The sequence below is a fragment of the Arachis ipaensis genome, chromosome B7 (assembly GCF_059453495.1).
Source record: "Arachis ipaensis isolate K30076 ecotype BB chromosome B7, ASM5945349v1, whole genome shotgun sequence".
NCBI classification, from domain to species: Eukaryota; Viridiplantae; Streptophyta; class Magnoliopsida; order Fabales; family Fabaceae; genus Arachis; species Arachis ipaensis.
In genome coordinates this window covers 46554352-46566118 of record NC_142442.1, presented here as the reverse complement: position 1 = coordinate 46566118, position 11767 = coordinate 46554352, and the positions used below count along the sequence as shown (strand labels likewise).

At 40.2% G+C, this 11767-nt stretch overlaps 1 non-coding gene across 1 annotated transcript; it reads right to left on the bottom strand.

The window, feature by feature from the left end:
• Window positions 1-1189: 1189 nt before the first annotated feature.
• LOC148551029 (small nucleolar RNA R71) lies at window positions 1190-1297 on the bottom strand. The gene has a single exon (XR_015893605.1). It is a non-coding gene; the product is annotated as a small nucleolar RNA R71 (small nucleolar RNA).
• Between the last annotated feature and the right edge of the window lie 10470 nt (window positions 1298-11767).

Sequence of the window (11767 nt, the reverse complement as noted above, 5' to 3'; positions counted from 1 at the left end):
TCAAGTTTGTTACTTGCTTGTTAAGAAAGATTCAAACTTTGAGTTCTAGAATCATATCTTGTGATTTCTTGTGAATCAAGTCATTAATTGTGATTTTAAAAATCAAATCTTTTTCAAAAAACTAATTTCAATCATATCTTTTCAAAAATATCTTCTTATCTTATCCTTTTCAAAAATTTGATTTCAAAATATCTTTTCTAACTTCCTAACTTCTTATCTTTTCAAAATTTGTTTCAACTAACTAACTAACTTTTTGTTTGTTTCTTACCTTTTTCAAAACTACCTAACTAACTCTCTCTCTCTAATTTTCGAAAATATCTTCCCTCTTTTTCAAAAATTCTTTTTAATTAGACTAATTATTTTATTTTTTATTTGAATTTTCAAAAAATTACTAACTTTTTTTCAAAAACTATTTTCGAAAATCAGTAACTCTTTTTCAAAAATTATTTTCGAAAATCCTCTCCCTCTCTCATCTTATTCTATTTATTTATTCATCTACTAATATCTCTTCCTCACATCACTCACCAAATTCGAACCCCCTCTTCTATCTATGTTCGAATTTTTTCTTCTTCTCTTCTTCTACTAACAATAAGGAATCTCTTTACTGTGACATAGAGGATTCCTCTTCTTTTCTTGTCCCCTTCTCTTTCTTATGAGCAGGAACAAAGAAAAAGGCATTTTTGTTGAAGCTGATCCAGAACCTGAAAGGACTCTGAAGAGGAAACTAAGAGAAGCTAAATTACAACAATCCAGAGACAACCTTATTGAAAATTTCAAACAAGTAAAGGAGATGGCAGCCGAACCCAACAACAATAATGCAAGGAGAATGCTTGGTGACTTTACTGCACCTAATTCCAATTTACATGGAAGAAGCATCTCCATTCCTGCCATTGGAGCAAACAACTTTGAGCTGAAACCTTAATTAGTTTCTCTGATGCAGCAAAACTGCAAGTTTCATGGACTTCCATCTGAAGATCCCTTTCAGTTCTTAGCTGAATTCTTGCAGATCTGTGATACTGTTAAGACTAATGGAGTAGATCCTGAAGTCTACAGGCTCATGCTTTTCCCATTTGCTGTAAGAGACAGAGCTAGAATATGGTTGGACTCTCAACCTAAAGATAGCCTGAACTCTTGGGATAAGCTGGTCACGGCTTTCTTAGCCAAGTTCTTTCCTCCTCAAAAGCTGAGCAAGCTTAGAGCGGATGTTCAAACCTTTAGACAGAAAGAAGGTGAATCCCTCTATGAAGCTTGGGAAAGGTACAAGCAGCTGACCAAAAAGTGTCCTTCTGACATGCTTTCAAAATGGACCATCCTGGATATATTCTATGATGGTTTATCTGAGCTATCAAAGATGTCATTGGATACTTCTGCAGGTGGATCCATTCACCTAAAGAAAACGCCTGCAGAAGCTCAAGAACTCATTGACATGGTTGCTAATAACCAGTTCATGTACACTTCTGAGAGGAATCCTGTGAATAATGGGACGCCTATGAAGAAGGGAGTTCTTGAAATTGATACTCTGAATGCCATATTGGCTCAGAACAAAATATTGACTCAGCAAGTCAATATGATTTCTCAGAGTCTGAATGGAATGCAAGCTGCATCCAACAGTACTCAAGAGGCATCTTCTGAAGAAGAAGCTTATGATCCTGAGAACCTTGCAATAGCAGAGGTGAATTACTTAGGTGAACCTTATGGAAACACCTATAACTCATCATGGAGAAATCATCCAAATTTCTCATGGAAGGATCAAAAGCCTCAACAAGGCTTTAATAATGGTGGAAGAAACAGGTTTAGCAATAGCAAGCCTTTTCCATCATCCACTCAGCAACAGACAGAGAATTCTGAGCAGAATCCATCTAGCTTAGCAAATTTAGTCTCTGATCTATCTAAGGCCACTGTGAGTTTCATGAATGAAACAAGGTCTTCCATTAGAAATTTGGAAGCACAAGTGGGCCAGCTGAGTAAAAGGATCACTGAAATCCCTCCTAGTACTCTCCCAAGCAATACAGAAGAGAATCCAAAAGGAGAGTGCAAGGCCATTGACATAACCAAAATGGCCGAACCCAAAGAGGGAGAGGAGGACGTGAATCCCAAGGGGGAAGACCCCCTGGGACGTCCAGTGATCAATAAGGAGCTTCCCTCTGAGGAACCAAAGGAATCTGAGACTCATCTAGAGACCATAGAGATTCCATTGAACCTCCTTATGCCATTCATGAGCTCTGATGAGTATTCCTCTTCTGAAGAGAATGAGGATGTTACTGAAGAGCAAACTGCCAAGTTTCTTGGTGCAATCATGAAGCTGAATGCCAAATTATTTGGTATTGAGACTTGGGAAGATGAACCTCCCTTGTTCACCAATGAACAAAGTGATCTGGATCAACTGACATTGCCTCAGAAGAGACAGGATCCTGGAAAGTTCATAATACCTTGTACCATAGGCACCATGATCTTTAAGGCTCTGTGTGATCTTGGTTCAGGGATAAACCTCATGCCCTTCTCTGTAATAGAGAAACTGGGAATCTATGGGGTGCAAGCTTCTAAAATCTCATTAGAGATGGTAGATAATTCAAGAAAACAGGCTTATGGACAAGTAGAGGACGTGTTAGTAAAGGTTGAAGGCCTTTACATCCCTGCTGATTTCATAGTCTTAGATATTGGAAAGGAAGAGGATGAATCCATCATCCTAGGAAGACCTTTCCTAGCCACAGCAAGAGCTGTGATTGATGTGGACAAAGGAGAATTGATCCTTCAAATAAATGAGGACAACCTTGTGTTTACAACTCAAGGATCTCTCTCTGCATCCATGGAGAGGAAGCATAAAAAGCTTCTCTCAAAGCAGAGTCAACCAAAGCCCCCACAGTCAAACTCTAAGTTTGGTGTTGGGAGGCCACAACCAAACTCTAAGTTTGGTGTCAAACCCCCATATCCAAACTCTAAGTTTGGTGTTGGGAGGTCTCAACAGAACTCTGCACATCTGTGAGGCTCCATGAGGGCCCACTGTCAAGCTATTGACATTAAAGAAGCGCTTGTTGGGAGGCAACCCAATTTTTATTTATCTAACTATATTTTTCTTAGTTATATGTCTTTATAGGTTCATGATCATGTGGAGTCACAAAATAAATATAAAAATTGAAAACGGAATCAAAAACAGCAGAAGAAAAATCACACCCTGGAGGAAGCATCTGCCTGGCGTTCAACGCCAGAACAGAGCATGGTTCTGGCGCTGAACGCCTAAAATGGGCATCATCTAGGCGCTGAACGCCAGAATTGCACCCTGGAGAGGAGCTGGCGCTGAACGCCTAGAACAAGCATGGTTCTAGTGTTCAACGCCAGAAATGGGCAACAAATGGGCGTTGAACGCCCAAAATGGGCACCAACCTGGCGCTGAACGCCCAGAGTTGTGTGCAAGGGCATTTTACATGCCTAATTTGGTGCAAGGTTGTGAATCCTTGAACACCTCAGGATCTGTGGACCCCACAGGATCATCTCAAGATCTGTGGACCCCACAGGATCCCCACCTACCTCCACTCACTCTCTTCTCTCTTCTCAATCATCCTCTATTCCCAATAAACACTCTTCCCCAAAAGCCTTCACCTATCACCTCCATCACTCTTCCCTATTAACCCCTCACCACTCACATCCACCCACTCTTCCCCATAAACCTACCCAATAAACTCCACCTACCTTCAAAATTCAAAATCAATTTCCCACCCAAACCCACCCATATGGCCGAACCTTAACCCCCCTCCCTTCCCTATATAAAGCCCTCCATTCTTCTTCATTTTCACACAACACAACCCTCTCTTCTCTTCTTGGCCGAAACACACCCCCCACCTCTCCATATTTTCTTCTTCTTCTTCATCTATTCTTTCTTCTCTTGCTCGAGGGCGAGCAATATTCTAAGTTTGGTGTGATAAAAGCATAAGCTTTTTGTTTTTCCATTACCATTGATGGCACCTAAGACCAGAGAATCCTCTAGAAAAGGAAAAGGGAAGACAAAAGCTTCCACCTCCGAGTCATGGGAGATGGAAAGATTCATCTCCAAAGCCCATCAAGACCACTTCTATGATGTTGTGGCCAAGAAGAAGGTGATCCCCGAGGTCCCTTTCAAACTCAAAAGAAATGAGTATCCAGAGATCTGACATGAAATTCAAAGAAGAGGTTGGGAAGTTCTAACAAATCCCATCCAACAAGTCGGCATCCTAATGGTTCAAGAGTTCTATGCCAATGCATGGATCACCAAGAACCATGATCAAAGTAAGAACCCGAATCCAAAGAATTATGTTACAATGGTTTGGGGGAAATACTTGGATTTTAGTCCGGAAAATGTGAGGTTGGCATTTAACTTGCCTATGATGCAAGGAGATGAATGCCCCCTACACTAGAAGGGTCAATGGAAGATTGACTCCAAAGGCAAGCCGGTTCAACTAAGAAGATTGGACCTCAAGCCTGTGGCTAGAGGATGGTTGGAGTTCATCCAATGCTCTATCATCCCCACTAGCAACCGATCTGAAGTTACTGTGGATCGGGCCATCATGATTCATAGCATCATGATTGGAGAGGAAATAGAAGTTCATGAAGTCATCTCTAATGAACTCTACAAAATAGCCGAAAAGTCATCCTCCATGGCAAGGCTAGCTTTTCCTCATCTTATTTGCCATCTATGTTACTCAGCTGGAGCTTTCATAGAAGGAGACATTCCTATTAAGGAAGAGAAGCCCATCACTAAGAAAAAGATGGAGCAAGCAAGAGAGCCCATTCATGGAGCTCAAGAGGCGTATGAAGCTCATCACCATGAGATCCCGGAGATGCCTCAAATGCATTTTCCTCCATAAAACTATTGAGAGCAGATCAACACCTCCCTAGGAGAATTGAGTTCCAACATGGGACAACTAAGGGTGGAACATCAAGAGCACTCCATCATCCTTCATGAAATAAGAGAAGATAAAAAAACAATGAGGGAGGAGCAACAAAGACAAGGAAGAGACATAGAAGAGCTCAAGGACATCATTGGTTCCTCAAGAAGGAAACGCCACCATCACTAAGGTGGATTCATTCCTTGTTCTTATTTCTTCTGTTTTTCGTTTTCTATGTTATGTACTTATCTATGTTTGTGTCTTCATTACATGATCATTAATAGTTAGTAACTTTGTCTTAAAGTTATGAATGTCCTATGAATCCATCACCTCTCTTAAATGAAAAATGTTTTAATTCAAAAGAACAAGAAGTACATGAGTTTTGAATTTATCCTTGAACTTAGTTTAATTATATTGATGTGGTGACAATGCTTCTTGTTTTCTGAATGAATGCTTGAACAGTGCATATGTCTTTTGAAGTTGTTGTTTATGAATGTTAAATATGTTGGCTCTTGAAAGAATGATGACAAGGAGACATGTTATTTGATAATCTGAAAAATCATAAAAATGATTCTTGAAGCAAGAAAAAGCAGCAAAGAACAAAGCTTGCAGAAAAAAAAATAATAGGCGAAAAAAAATTTAGAAAGAAAAAGAAAAAGCAAGCAGAAAAAGCCAAAAGCTCTTAAAACCAAGAGGCAAGAGCAAAAAGCCAATAACCCTTAAAACCAAAAGGCAAGGGTAAATAAAAAGGATCCCAAGGCTTTGAGCATCAGTGGATAGGAGGGCCTAAAGGAATAAAATCCTGGCCTAAGCAGCTAAATCAAGCTGTCCCTAACCATGTGCTTGTGGCGTGAAGGTGTCAAGTGAAAACTTGAGACTGAGCGGTTATAGTCAAGGTCCAAAGCAAAAAAAAAAGAGTGTGCTTAAGAACCCTGGACACCTCTAATTGGGACTCTAGCAAAGCTGAGTCACAATCTGAAAAGGTTCACCCAATTATGTGTCTGTGGCATTTATGTATCCGGTGGTAATACTGGAAAACAAAATGCTTAGGGCCATGGCCAAGACTCATAAAAAAAGCTGTGTTCAAGAATCATCATACTGAACTAGGAGAATCAATAACACCATCTAAACTCTGAGTTCCTATAGAAGCCAATTATTCTGAACATCAATGGATAAAGTGAGATGCCAAAACTATTCAAGAGGCAAAAAGCTATAAGTCCCGCTCATTTAATTGGAGCTATGTTTCTTTGAGAGTTTGGAATTTATAGTATATTCTCTTCTTTTTATCCTATTTGATTTTCAGTTGCTTGGGGACAAGCAACAATTTAAGTTTGGTGTTGTGATGAGCGGATAATTTATACGCTTTTTGGCATTGTTTTCAGTATGTTTTTAGTAGGATCTAGTTACTTTTGGGGAGGTTTTTATTAGTTTTTATGTTAAATTCACATTTCTGGACTTTAGTATGAGTTTGTGTATTTTTCTGTGATTTCAGGTATTTTCTGGCTGAAATTGAGGGACTTGAGCAAAAATCAGATTCAGAGGTTGAAGAAGGACTGCTGATGCTGTTGGATTCTGACCTCCCTGCACTCAAAATGGATTTTCTGGAGCTACAGAACACAAAATGGCGTGCTTCCAATTGCGTTGGAAAGTCGACATCCAGGGCTTTCCAGCAATATATAATAGTCCATACTTTGCCCAAGTTTAAACGACACAAACCGGCTTTCAACGCCAGTCCTTTGCCCAAATCTGGCGTCCAGCGCCAGAAACAAGCTGCAAAGTGGAGTTCAACGCCCAAACTGGCACAAAAGCTAGCGTTCAACTCCAGGAATGACCTCTACACGTGTAACATTCAAGCTCAGTCCAAACACACACCAAGTGGGCCCCAGAAGTGGATTTATGCATCAATTACTTACTTCTGTAAACCCTAGTAGCTAGTTTATTATAAATAGGACTTTTTACTATTGTATTAGACATCCTGGATTGTATTTTGATCCTGTGATCACGTTTTAGGGGCTGGCCATTCGGAAATGCCTGGACCTTTCACTTATGTATTTTCAAACGGTAGAGTTTCTACACTCCATAGATTAAGGTGTGGAGTTCTGCTGTTCCTCAAAGATTAATGCAAAGTATTACTGTTTTCTATTCAATTCATCTTATTTAGCTTCTAAGATATTCATTCGCACTTCAACCTGAATGTGATGAACGTGACAATCATCATCATTCCCTATGAACGCGTGCCTGACAACCACTTCCGTTCTACATTAGATTGAATGAGTATCTCTTAGATCTCTTAATCAGAATCTTCGTGGTGTAAGCTAGAATGATGGCGGCATTCAAGAGAATCCAGAAAGTCTAAACCTTGTCTGTGGTATTCCGAGTAGGATTCAATGATTGATGACTGTGACGAGCTTCAAACTCGCGAGTGCTGGGCGTAGTGACAGACGCAAAAGGATAGTAAATCATATTCCAGCATGATCGGGAACCTCAGATGATTAGCCGTGCCGTGACAGCGCATCTTGGACCATTTTCACAAGAGGAGGGGATGTAGCCATTGACAACGGTGATGCCCTTGCATAAAGCCAGCCATGGAAAGGAGTAAGACTGATTGGATGAAGACAGCAGGAAAGCAGAGGTTCAGAGGAACGAATGCATCTCCATACGCTTATCTGAAATTCTCACCAATGATTTACATAAGTATTTCTATCCTTCTTTTATTATTTAATTTTGAAAACCCCATTACTATTTTATATCCGCCTGACTGAGATTTACAACGTGACCATAGCTTGCTTCATACCAACAATCTCCGTGGGATTCGACCCTTACTCACGTAAGGTATTACTTGGACGACCCAGTGCACTTGCTGGTTAGTTGTGCGAAGTTGTGAACCATGGTATTGGCATCATGTTTTTGGCGCCATTGCCAGGGAAAGAAAGAGCAATGAATTTTACATAATCAAAGTGTAATCACAATTTTGTCCACCAGTATACATTTGGTCAAATGAGCTAATAAATTGAATCTTTAATTAACCCAAGCTCCAACCCAACTTGTATATTTTTAATGTAATCTTAAAGTTCATACCTAGCTACCCAGAATTCCCTTTTTCAATCCGTACTCATGTATCAACTTTGTATTTGATTCTATCATATGTGCATTGATCTTTGAATTCTGAATCTAACATTGGGGTAATTTTGTCCCCTTATTTATTTATTTATATTTTTATATATTTTTTTATTTTTTTATTTTTTTTATTTTTTTATTTTTTTATTTTTTTAACATTAAAATAAATATAGCTTATCAATGCACATAGATTTTTAATTCTTATAGTTTCACATGAGTAGGTATCCAAATTTCCATTACATTCTCATGACACATTCCTTTAACAACTTTTGTTCCCACAATTTCCCATACTTAACTAGCACACACAATTCTATCTTAAGCTAACCAAAGATTCAATTTGGGATATACAATTGTTTTTCAGCTTAAGGTTAGTAATGTGGTAAAATATAGAACAAATAGGATTTAAAGGCTCAAAGTGGTTAACAAAGGTAATTGAAAAGGGTAGGCTTAATTTGGATAAGTGAGTTTAAATAAATAATGGCCTCAATCATGTGCAAGCATGCAAATATAATAAATATTTGACATATAAGATAAAACAAAATATAGATTACAATCATAGAGAAGTAAACACACAAGGATGAAATAATTATGGTTAAATAATGTAACCATACATAAAGGCTCAAATCTTTCACAGGTTGTGTGTTCTTTAGCTCAAATATCATGTTCCAAATACAACTCAAGCAAATTTATCATAAAATTTTGAAAAATTAGTGAAATTTTGTTCCAAAGATAGAGTCTTAAAAGAAACTTATTGTCTTTTCAATCAAGTAGAACATGCATGCAACTATCCTTACCTATGCAATTTATTTTATTCTATAAAAGAAAGAAAATCTAACTAAAATATCCTAATTATTGGTGCTAGGGAAAAGAAATTACCTCCGAAAGTCAGGTACTGACCGACCTCCCCATACTTAAGGCTTTGCACCGTCCTTGCTGCCGTCTGTCAGGAATAGGGGTGGGCTGGTGGCAGTATCTCCACAGTCGGGACTATTATGACTCCCTGTGCTGGTAAAAGAAGTGGAGTCTGGGGTATCTGAGTCCCTGAAGTGTCCCTTGAGTAGCTCCTTGAGGTGTTTGAATCGGCGCTTGTTATGGCGCTCTCTCATCTTTTCTTTCTGTTCTTGCCGATACAACCTTTCGATTATCTACTGGAGCAATTCATCAGTTGTAGGTGCTTGTGGTGTTGAAGAAGGATTATCTTCAACTGGAGTAGTAGGAAGGCTTGTAGTGGCTGCTGGGAGTCTGAGGTATTTCCCGTTAGGGACATACTGATCATCCCGTGGAAGCACGGCTTTGGTGTCTCCAGCTCTGTAGGAGACTCCGGCTGCTGAGACAAGATCTGAGACCAAGGCAGGGAAAGGTAAGTTACCCGCAATTTGTACGTGCCCCATAGCATTCTGGATATGTCTTGAGAGATGCAGAGGTTGGTCTGTAAGGATGCACCATAGTAGAACAGCCATGTCCGCAGTGAAGGAGGACTCATGAGTGCTCGGAAAGACATAATGGGACATGATCTGTGCCCAGACGCGAGCCTCCAAGGTAAGTGCTGAAGCCAAGATTTCCTTAGGGCGGGTACGATGGTATCCGTAGATCCAACGGCTGCCAGGTAACGCGATAACTTCGAGAACGGAGTCCCAGTCAAATTGGTACCTCTGGCGCTTAAGTGCGGCTTCTTGGAAGGCGTCCATTCCTTCTGGAATAGGGGGAAGACTCAGAGCTTGCTGAATGGCCTCTTTTGTGATGGGGACTTGCTTCTGCCGAACATAAACAGACTGCAGGGTTGGCATGTAGAAGTTAGAGTAGAACTCAACTACCCAAGAAAGATTGACCTGCCTTGGCTGTCTCCGTAGGAAACCCCATTGTCTTCGTTCAATTTACGGCTCAACAAAGGAAGAAATATTGGACGGGAGGATAAGAAGTTATTCATTGTTATAGTTTCTTTCTGCCAGGATAGGGAACATCTGCTCACAGTAGCGATTGGAAAATCGCGCAGTGTCCTTTGCAGGAAAGGCTTTCTCTTTCTCATCAACCTTTATTATCCTCTTAACTCTTTTTGTTGAGGGCTTGACTGCGGTTGAAGAAGGCTCTGCCATTAATGCTCTTTTAGTTCCTCTTCTTGCTGGTGGTTTGGAAGTAGCTTTCTCTTTTCCTTTCTTGGTGGCCATCCTGAAAGAAGGGAAGAGAAAGTAAATTAAATTCAAAGAGATATACAGCAAGGAAGGAAACAGAAAAGAGGGTGATGGATGCACATTAAGATATACTGACATTATCACATGCTCGCGAGTACATGTAAAAAGCCAACAATGGAAAATAGCTAGTGCATATAAAGACAAGTGACTGCAAGGTGTTTATTGGCATGCCGGCAAAGGGCATGAGTAGCATAGACCAAGCAATACTTTGTAACAAACCATCACGTTTGTATTGACAATTAAATTCAATTAATACAATAGTAAAGGGAAGTTGTGAAAAGCAAGCATTGAATAGTATAACAACATAGAGAAGTGCATAATGCCATTTGAGCTTTTTCACAAACACATAGCATGCATGGTGAATAAGGTATAGAAAATATGAAGGTGAACATGCAAGCAATCCCTTAAATAGAATAAAAATAATTGTCAAACAATTTATAACAATCCACAAGCATATAATGAGGGATAATGACTCAAATAAATTTCTAATACCATGTAAAATGGAAAAGAAGAAGAAGGAAAATATGAATAATGAAAAGAAAAATAATATATAAAATAGTATATAAAATAATAAGAATGATAGAAAAGAGAAGAAAGAAGAAGAAAATAGAACCTTGGTAATGGAGGTGAGAGAGAGAGAGAGTGATAGGTGAGATAGAAGGAAGAAGGGAGAAGGAAGAAATAGGGAGGGAAAAGAAAAATTAGGATTTGGAGGAGAGAAAGATAAGATATGTGGCAATTTTAGGTTGAGCTGTGCGGCGCATGCGACGCGGTCGCGTGGGGCACGCGTTTGCGTGGATGCGCTTCAAGTATGGTGACGCGATCGCGTCGGTCACGTGGTCGTGTGACCCATGTTATGCTTCTGGGGCGAGTGCAGCCTCGCACCAACACAACTCTCTGTTTATTTGCCAAAATTGGGACGGCGCGATCGCGTGAGTGTGCGCCAGAAAATGGATGACGCGCCCGCGTCGGCGACGCGGTCGCGTGATAAGGAATGTGCTTCCAGCACCAATCCAGCATCACTCTCGCACAATATTTCATTGTGCACCCTTTTACGTCGAAAACTCAGGGCACGCGGCCGCGTGGGGCACGCGGTCGCGTGGGAGGCCATGATTCCCATGCGACGCGGTCGCGTGGGTTGATTTGTGCCATTGGCACGCCTCCAACCACGCTCCAGCGTGACTCTCTGTTCATCTTTATTGTTTCTTTACTCTCCTTACGACGCGGACGCGTCGCTGATGCGATCGCGTCGCGTAGCGAAAAATTTTATTTTTTTTTTTGAAAATAAAAACATCTAAATGCAGATGCATGAAAGTACTAAGAAAGAGAAGAGTTATTGAATAGGAAAAACTAAATAAAGAAAAGAACGATCATACTATGGTGGGTTGTCTCCCACCTAGCACTTTGCTTTAACGTCCGTAAGTTGGACGCTCCACTAGCTCAATCTTCTGCTATGTGGGGATCTTCCAAGAGGAAGATCTCAAGCTCCTTGTTTCTCTGCATCTTCTCGCCATGGTATAGCTTCAGGCGTTGTCCATTAACCTTAATAAGTTCAGAGCTTGAAGGATGGCTTAGGTGATAAACTCCATACGGTTCGGCCTT